At 40.4% G+C, this 9,378-nt stretch overlaps 1 pseudogene; it reads right to left on the bottom strand.

Moving 5' to 3' along the window:
• The window catches only part of LOC108784302, a 33,967-nt pseudogene extending 25,213 nt beyond the window's left edge, over positions 1-8,754 (bottom strand).
• Positions 8,755-9,378: the final 624 nt, after the last annotated feature.

The raw sequence follows: 9,378 nt of genomic DNA on the forward strand, positions 1-9,378 counted from the left end.
GCACCATAACTTTTCTCTAGTCGAATAGGAGCAATATTTGGGCCTGATGGCTCATTCTGGCAGCTCTTCACAAAACTGGGGACCATTCAGAGGGAGGGAATGCCCAGAATTAGAAATCTATTTGAATGAACACTAAAAAAGAGTGGCAGGTAATTATCTTAAGAGTAAAAAAAAAACTTTATTCATAAATGGAGATAAGATATGCACAGCCAATGCATTTTGGGGGTCAGGAATCCCCCTTCATTGGGGATTAAACAATGGACAATAGGACACTGATGGACTCTAAACTTACGGCCCCTCCAGACAATCCTATTTCTCAGGCAGGAGTGGAAAACCTTGCTGTGAAAAAGATCTTTTCCAGCAGTTGGGCATTTCTTCAAGTAAGCCTTAATGATTAGTTGTCCCCTTCAGAGTGTCCCTTTACATTAACTGTCCTCAGCAGAGGGTCCCCTTACATAATAACTAATGTAAGAGGGCACTCTGATGGGGGCAGCTTAAATAAAGGGGACTCGGATGGGGGAAAATTATTATTTTTTTAATAAGTGGAGCACCCCAAACTTAAAAAAAGTTTGTTGCCCTATCAACAAAAAATAAAAATAAAAACATCCACAAAGAAATGAAAACCTCATAATGCAACCAGTAAAACAAAACCCCACTTTTGATAAACAGACACCCTGCAGAAGAAAAATCAGTTTAATCTAACATAATGCCCCTTTCAGCATAAAAGAAAAACTAATATACCCCCAAAAATAAATAGAAATTTAAAAAAATCACCCCCTGAAACAAAAGCCTTGCAGCAGAAAAAAAAAGTATGCTATGGAGGGGACCAGCAGCTTCAAGTGATCACTGACCTCAAATCAACCACAAAATAAAGCCCCAATAAAAAAGCAGCAGAGGGGTAGACTTTTCAGACAGCAGAAAAACAATACAGCTTCCTAAAGGACCTTAATCTCTCCTTATGCAGTATGCCAGCTTCCCCTGCAACAACCTCTCATACTATGGCTGCTCTTTGCTCCCACTTTTATACTGAGGGGGTTGGCTTAACCAAAAGACCCCTTATGGACCTTTCTAAGCATGCTGGCCATAGGACAGAGGCCATGCAGTGCATTATGGTTTAAAGAAATCACAAATTCACTGTGACTTGAATCTTGAACTCGCAGATAGCGGCAAATCTGAACCTCATCCCTATTTTGGACACTTATGAAATCCTTTATGTCTATAATTTCCATTAAGCACAATTTCTTATTTTCTTTACACTATGAGCAGATAGCCAGATTCCAACTACGTCCCTTATGGCACATCTAGCCAATCAATGATAGACTGCACAAAATCTGCCATATAATCTTGCAGTGTGGCTGATTTAACCTAATATCAATAATATCAAGGTGAATCAATTTGGCCCCTTTCTTTAGGAAAAAAAAAAGGACATGGGGTTTAGAAACTGCACATTATTTGTCCAGCTTTAAGACATTACAAAACCCCAGTTATGATTGATCTGTACAGAAACGCTTTTGCAGTTCTTAGCAGAGAAATCTTTTGGACAAAAAGATGGAACATGAAATCACTCCATTCCCATTTGATATGTTCCCTCAATAATTTATGATCCTCAGGGTACAATAAGAATTAATAATTCATGGTCAATAATATGCTGTACATACACTTTTAAAATGGCAGTTTGTTTTAATCTAGAGATCCTTACCATAGACAAAACATTTTTTGGGGAAAGCACTTCATCATATGGGTCATCGTACCCATATACTTTTTACACATATTGGATTTGAACACACACTGCAAGCCAATCTCTCCTAAAATTATTATTGGTTTTCAGTTGATTTATATAGTCCATCCATTAAACTAAATACAGACCTAGATGCAATCTAATGCAGAGGCAAATATCCACCCACTGTAATTGTTTCATTTTATAACAATGCCATGTTTATATCTCAGTCTGTTTCATCTATATGATGGCTTCAGGGGGATAATGATAACAGACTAAGTAGGAGACAGAAGCAACTTCATTAATTTCATAATGCTGGGAATGGCAAGGTGGAGCCACTTCAAAGGTTTGAAATACTTACTACAAAATGGGACTTGACAAAGGCTGTTGCTACTAGTCTTTAGTGCTTTGAACTTCACATTTTATTACTGTTGCATTGTAGTATTAATGATAAAAAGACAAAACTTAAAAGGCGCTTAAAACTGTCTGCTTACTAGATGCTTAAAAGTGATGGAAAAAAAAGCTGCACTGAAAAAAATGATGTCGACTGCTATTGCCGAGCTTCTGAAAACACTAGTTGCTTGTCAATGTTTTCTTACAAGCATGCAGCAATAGAAGTCAGATCTGCATACTTGTTCCGGATCAGTGACTCAGTATTGAAGGTATTGGATCAGCTTGACATCCAGAGGACTACCAGCAAAAGCATCTAAGCCTTTATATTTTAGAATTGCTTTAAAGGGCTAAGGCTATATATACACATCTAATATGTCTACTAAATATAAATCTATAGCTATAACAGTTTTACCTTAAAGGAAAAGTATTGAGACGGTATTTTCTTCCCAATACTTAGAGCTGGCATGGAACCGCTGATCACTCAGATCACGATCTTCCTACTGCAGACACCGGGGACTGTTAATCACGGCTCCCTGCAGGGACTGCCCCTCTCCCTGTTCCTCCAGCATTCATTGGAAGGACAGACCGGAAAGCAGGTGGGCATAGCTGGATCAGGATCTAGAGAGGCTGCGCCAGCTGTCAATCATGCAGCCATGTAGATATTGTCAGGACTCTTTCCCTCTGCAACATGTTTTAGAAGCTTTTTACAGGTAGATCAAATGCCTAAAATACACGAAATGCACATATATTCTTATGGTATGATTTTGGTAAAATGAAGGTTCTGGCAACAGGGTCTCTTTAAAGTAGACCTAAACCCTCACCAAACAACACTCTTTTGTTTAATAAAATTAGATTTTCTAATTATGTTTGTTCATGTTGTCTTTTCCCATACTGCGCACATCCTGTAGACTCTTTGCACAAACGTCCTATGGAATGTGGATGGTCCAGTGGTAGCTGAACATCAAAGTTATACAGCAGTGACTACAGCAGGGCAGAGCGGCTTGTAGTCAAACACAGCACTGTACAGGAAAGAGTGACAAAACTGCAGTACACTTGACAGGAGATCTAACCATCCCCTCCACAAACAAAAATTTGAAACAAATGCTGGCTATATGAACAACTATACGTACAACTATATGTACAATTGAACATTCAGTTCCAAAGTCCAAGCTTATACTATCCTGGTATAACATCAGCATTGTAATAGGAACACATACTATAGTTGTTTTTGAAACTTCAATATAGAAATACACATTGATCTGTAGTTTTTTTAACAAATCAGCCCAACATGCAAACCTTTAACAAAAACTAAGGGATGCACATATTTTTTCTCATTGCCTCCTAAGTGAAAAATGTGGGGCTTATGGGCGAAAGTTGTGTGACTCTTGGGTGATAACGCTGATAAACCGATCCCTAAGGCCTGGTTCACACCAGAGCGTTTTTCCATGTGGATCTAGTCGTGCAAACACGCACAAAACACACATATCCATGCAAGTCAATAGTGACTGTTCACACCATAGCGTTGCGTCGCATGTAGGAAAACGCACAGATGCAGAAGCTATTTTCAGGTGGATGTCACGCGGTTTTGGTCCCATAGACATCTCTATGCTGGTAGAAACGCTTGCTTTTAAAAGCAAAAATGTGCAAAATCGTGCAGAAAACAATTGCGCGGAACTGAAAATAGCTATGTGTGAACCAGGCTTAAATGCCTCCACCCTTTAGCGAGATATTTCTTTGTCTATGTGTCACTGTGTCTATATTTTAATGATCTCCAGAAGGGAATATTTTTCTCCAAAAGGCTTGTCACTTTTTGCTGTAATAATTATTATGAAGTGATTCCTCTTGATGTTGCAAAGTTTATTTTGCTGCTCTTATAATTCAATAAATTGCAATTATTGTCCAAAAACCGGATGTGAAAAAAATTCCTACAATCCATTTACATTTGCAAATTATTCCAAAATATTTGTTGTAATTCTATGTATACTTTGCTGGGCCTTTAAAAATCCATGTTAAATGCTGCAGCTCTGAATAAAGCCGGCATATGCTGGGGACGAGTGAAGGCAATAGAATAAAGTAATGTCATGCACGTAATGTGAGCTCTGCTAGTCTCCAGGCTATCAGGCTCTCTGTTGTCATTGTAGATTGCAGTTTACCTTTTAAGAGGAAAAATGGGAGACCCCGACCATACAATAGTATTTTAGAGGTCATATATGGGACACTGTGGCAGATGTCTAATATTTCTTAAGACCCCATTCATGTGAAAGGTAACTCAGCACTGGATACAGAATAAATGAGGGTACAGAAACATTCATGTGACCTCTTCTGAAATATTCATAATTCACATAAATGTTTTATCCATATCCGATCACATATCACCCAGAGAATGGCTGCTTTTTTTTTTTTGGTGACGATCATAAAAAATAGATATGCTCCTGTAATGTCTTCCTAGTTGTGTAATGTAATACAAATCACTTGTTTAATCTGCTTTGTTCACCACTGTAAGAACAATTGGCACATCTGTTGCTGTGATTTCTTAATGAGAGGCATATTTTTCCAGTTGATGTTTTACTTACTGCCGTCCCAGCAATCTCTGCCTGTGTCATGTCAACAATTAGATAATGAGCAGAAACACGTGAGCACGATGCAGTGATGGACTGAAAAATACAATATGGGAACAGGTCTAATATGGTAGAAGTTAGTCCTCAGTTTACCAATTAAGATGGACTCCAGCCTTGCACTCAGTCTAGCACAGTTGTACTCCAGTACAGAACTTGCTTACTCTGACGTCACTGGACTCTGTGAGCTTCCCACTGGCTTTATCCCACCGAAAGCTCTACAAAGCCTCCGGGCTCTAGGACTGAGGCAGGACTTTTTAGAATTCTAAGAAAACAAAAAGTCAGTTTTCTCCCTAACAGTCATAAACCTTGGAGGCCCTCACTATGTGTATGTGAAAAACCTAAGTGAAACCGTCCACAATTTTACCTGACAATACCAGTCAATAGAGGGTCTGTTGACTTGCAATTTCAACCTCCGTTGGATTCCCTTCTATTGCGTTACTTTTTCTTTTTTTTGCCAATCTTTATTTTATTTAACATGACCTGAGTGGACAAACATTTATGTATTTTTTTTTTTACTTTCGTTGCGTTGTGATTACATCCGTTTCTGTTCTGCTACGTTGCGCTGAAAAAATGTTTCTCTACTTTTCTTTCATCGTATTGCAATGGAATGGAACAGATCACAGTTGTGTGACCTGGTCCCATTCACATCCATTTCCTTTTGACAGGTCAGGGCAAAAAAGTGGGGCCTACTTAATATTAGGCGGTGGTCTTAAAGTAGTATTAAGGCCTGGGTGTTTTTAACCTTAATGCATTCTCTGCATTAGGGTAAAAGGTGCCCGGTACCTTTTTCTCTCCTCCTTCCCCCCCACACTTAACTGTCATCACTGCTTGTCACCGCCGCTGGTCGCAGAGCTTACTTCGTTCCCCGAACTTCCTGGTTGCAGGGGGGGAGGATACCGATGGCAGAGGAGCCATAGGCTTCTTCTGCCATCAATCAAACTGTTGGGCGGAGAGGACCCCTCATCCTCTATGGACACATAGCTACTGCGGGCAGAGCAGTGAAATGAGCAACGCACGGGTACCTCCACAGCAGTTGGCTAGCCGATGGAGTGAACTGTGCAGGGGGGTGGAGAGCACTGCGGGGACCCACTGGAAAAAGGGGTATTAAAACTTTTTAAAGAAAAACTGCAACAGTTTTAGACAAGTTCTAGTTTTAGACAAAGTTTAGACCTCCTAATAGCAAATACTAAAAAAAAAGTTAAGAACACAGGGCTTTTCCATCAAACAAAAGTCTTTATTTTTTCTCTTAAGGCAACTCACAGGTGAAAAACACAAATGAAGGCTTAACTTCAGCATATAACACACATTAAAGATAACTTATCTTCAGCAAATTGAGTAAATTGTCTCACCGACTCAAGTTTGTCCCATTCACTCACAGTATTCCAGTTCCTGGACATTAACGTTTGCTTTAACAAATGCCTCAGTAGTACTTCTTACCCTTTAGCCACTTCCAGCAGCTTTCCACACACCTTGTGTGCCTGGCTCTCTCAACCTGTCTAATCCTCCAGCCTCCCTGGCCATTCCTAGTGTGGCTCCACCACACCACCTGGCTTGGCCCTTCAGTGCCTCCAGCACACACCACCCGGCTTGGCCCTTGTGTGCCTCCAGCACATGCCACACCACCTTTCTTGAGTCTGGTCTGGCTTCTTAATAAGGATGCTCTCAGCCACCTGATCAGCCCACATTGGTTGGTGGCAACACATGGCTCCAGGACTGGAGATTTCATCCCACCCAGGGCTCTAAGAAATCTTCAGAGCTCCAGATCCCAGCTACAATTAGGAAAACCCGGAAGAATCTGAAAAGTCAGCTTTTTCCTTATAAAACGGTTTACATTCTGGACCCCCTGAGCCCCTATGGCTGAGAGTCCTGGGTGCCAAAGCTGCCAAACTACACCGTGGCATTGCCAAAATATATATTTTATTTATTTTTACACACATAACTTGGGTGTACACTGCTAGATTTTCATGGAAATTCGAGCATTTGATAATGCCAATACAAATGTTTGAAATTTCCTTTGAGTTTAACATTTGATTTTGGAATTAATGAGCAAAAACTTTTCATCTTGCTTTGATTTTTTTCATCACGACAATGGAAATTGATCATCAATTTGACCCCAATAAATTATTACAAAATCAAACAAACGTTCAAAAATTTGGAGCGGAATACTAATGGTGTTTGTGGTCGAAGCCCCACTGATACGTACCCAGGAATCGAGATGATGGACCTGCCTACAATGACCTGAGGTGTGCGGTGGTCACTATGGTCAATATGCAAAATAAGGGGGCATACTCAAGAGTAAAAGGTAACTGAAAAAGGGGGTGAGGTGGGTGGTATGACGCCCACGAGCCGACAGGTGAGAGTGGGAGACGGATCAGTTTAAATGCGTGGGGCTCCTCCCACAAATCCAGCTAATTAATTAGCCTACCACTTATCCAGCTTAATACTTTTTATAATGCTATTTACTATGCAGACAGGTACATGAGCTATGTAATAAAACATGGAAAGTAGATTATAAAATACCAGGAAAAAGTTATTGGACTTGACTTGATGTAATAAGCCATAAGTTTTCTACGCAGAATGTACTGTTCTGGATACATAAAAATACATTTGTGGAGTGTACTTTAAAAGGTCAATGCCTCAGGACTCATTGCAAACTGGTAACTGATATAAATGTAATTTAGCTCTACTGGTAGTCACAACTGAAAAGATGTGGGCGGTGAAGCAGGTCTTCATCAAAGTTGCATAAAATTAAATAACATTACGGTATACGTGGAAGAATATATATACACACACACACACACACACACACACACATTTTATTATATATATACATATTTTTTTATATATATATATTTTTTTTAACCACAAAATTGTATATTGAGGAATATCTATATTGAATTTTAGTTAATGTTTGACTATTTGTCACTATTTATGAAAATCAATTTAAGAAATGTATTTAGTGATATGTACCTTCTGATAATGAAAACAGGCAAAGCTCAATGAGTGTAAAAACTATTTTCCTTGCAAAAGCAGTAACCAATCTCAATTTAATTTCTCAGTGATCGCGAACAAGACATATTAGACGAATAAAGGAAATTGACATAATATCAAAACTATTTCTTCAATGTAAGTATATTATGTAGAAAAATGTAACAGCTGTCCAAAAGTAGACTATTCAAAAAACCAAGAAAGGGCGCAGAGAACACTGGCTAGTTAACAAAGTAGTGATGAAAAACAGCACACACATATGCATATCTGTGTGCGTGTGTGTGTGTGTGTATATGTGTATCTTTGGGATGTGTATGTGTGCACACGGGTGTACATTTTTATAAATTTTTATTCTTTTTATTCTTTTTATTCTTTTTATGCCTTTTATTCCTTTTATCCCCATTTTTGTAACTTCTTTTTTACTATATATTTTTAGAGTTCCCAATAAAGATAATTTTAATATAGCCCTCCAACCAAGGTCCTGTTTTCACCAAAATACCATTCTACTCAACCATCTAACAGTCTTTTATCCTAATACGACCTCCAGTACTTTTATTACCTAATGGCTTCCCTCGTCCCCATCTAACACCACCAACTCCTTCCCACTGCCCCTTTCCTTACATATCTGTTTCTTATGGCTTTGATGCATATCAAGCTACCAAATATATGCCCGTTCCCAACCACTCCGCTCTCAATTTTAAACCGCGGGATCACCGCTCACCACCGCTAGCTCCGCCCATCTGTCACTTTTTAAACCCGGCCTATTCCCGCCATCATCTCACTGTTTTACCCGAGCTTGAAAAAGAGGCAAGACCTCGAAACGTGTCGTTCTCGTCTGCTCTTTGATCCCCCTCCACTCCACCATCAACCCGAGCCTCGGCGTCTGACTGTCCCCAGCAGACCCGACAGAGACGGCTCGTTGACACACGCGGCCACGGCTGCCACAGCCCTATCCAACACCCGGTCCCTGTCTGAATGATCCCTCTCCAACACGTCATTGGATTCGACTTGCGGCATCTGCCAGCTGCTTCTGCACATGGTCCCCAGCAGATCTGACAGTTACCGCTCGCTGAGACACACACAGCTGCGGCTGTTACAGCCCCGTCCATTGCCCGCTGCCTATTGCCGATAACACAGCGATCCCCCTGCCTCTCTCCCACACCGCACAGACCCCTCACGGCACTTCGGACGAAGTCCCCTCTTCTCATCTACACTCTCCCGTGGATTTACCTCTTGGATTAATACATCGATCACAGTCGGACAACACACCACGAGTGCCCCGATCCTCCATACCGGCCGTCCATCTCCAGATCTTGGCATTCACACGTAAGTGCCACCACCTTCAGTTTTTTCATCACTACTTTGTTAACTAGCCAGTGTTCTCTGCGCCCTTTCTTGGTTTTTTGAATATTTACAATCCACAGGTTCTCCTCCTGTTTTCCAGGGCTGCACACACGCCTCTAAGCTAATTTGTTGCCCATCCGAGAGCGCTGTTTATATGTTTTTTCTGTCCAAAAGTAGACTAGCATACAGGTCCCTTGGGTCATATGTTTTTCTTTACTTCTTAGTGTGTAGTATACTGTGTAAAAATAAAAACAGTTCCATGTCTGCCCAATCCCGTCCCTCTTAGTAGGCTGAAATGTGATGACAGTAAAAAGAGTC

This window comes from Nanorana parkeri, unplaced genomic scaffold (genome assembly GCF_000935625.1).
Source record: "Nanorana parkeri isolate BGI_ZX_2015 unplaced genomic scaffold, ASM93562v1 scaffold108, whole genome shotgun sequence".
Taxonomy (NCBI): Eukaryota; Metazoa; Chordata; class Amphibia; order Anura; family Dicroglossidae; genus Nanorana; species Nanorana parkeri.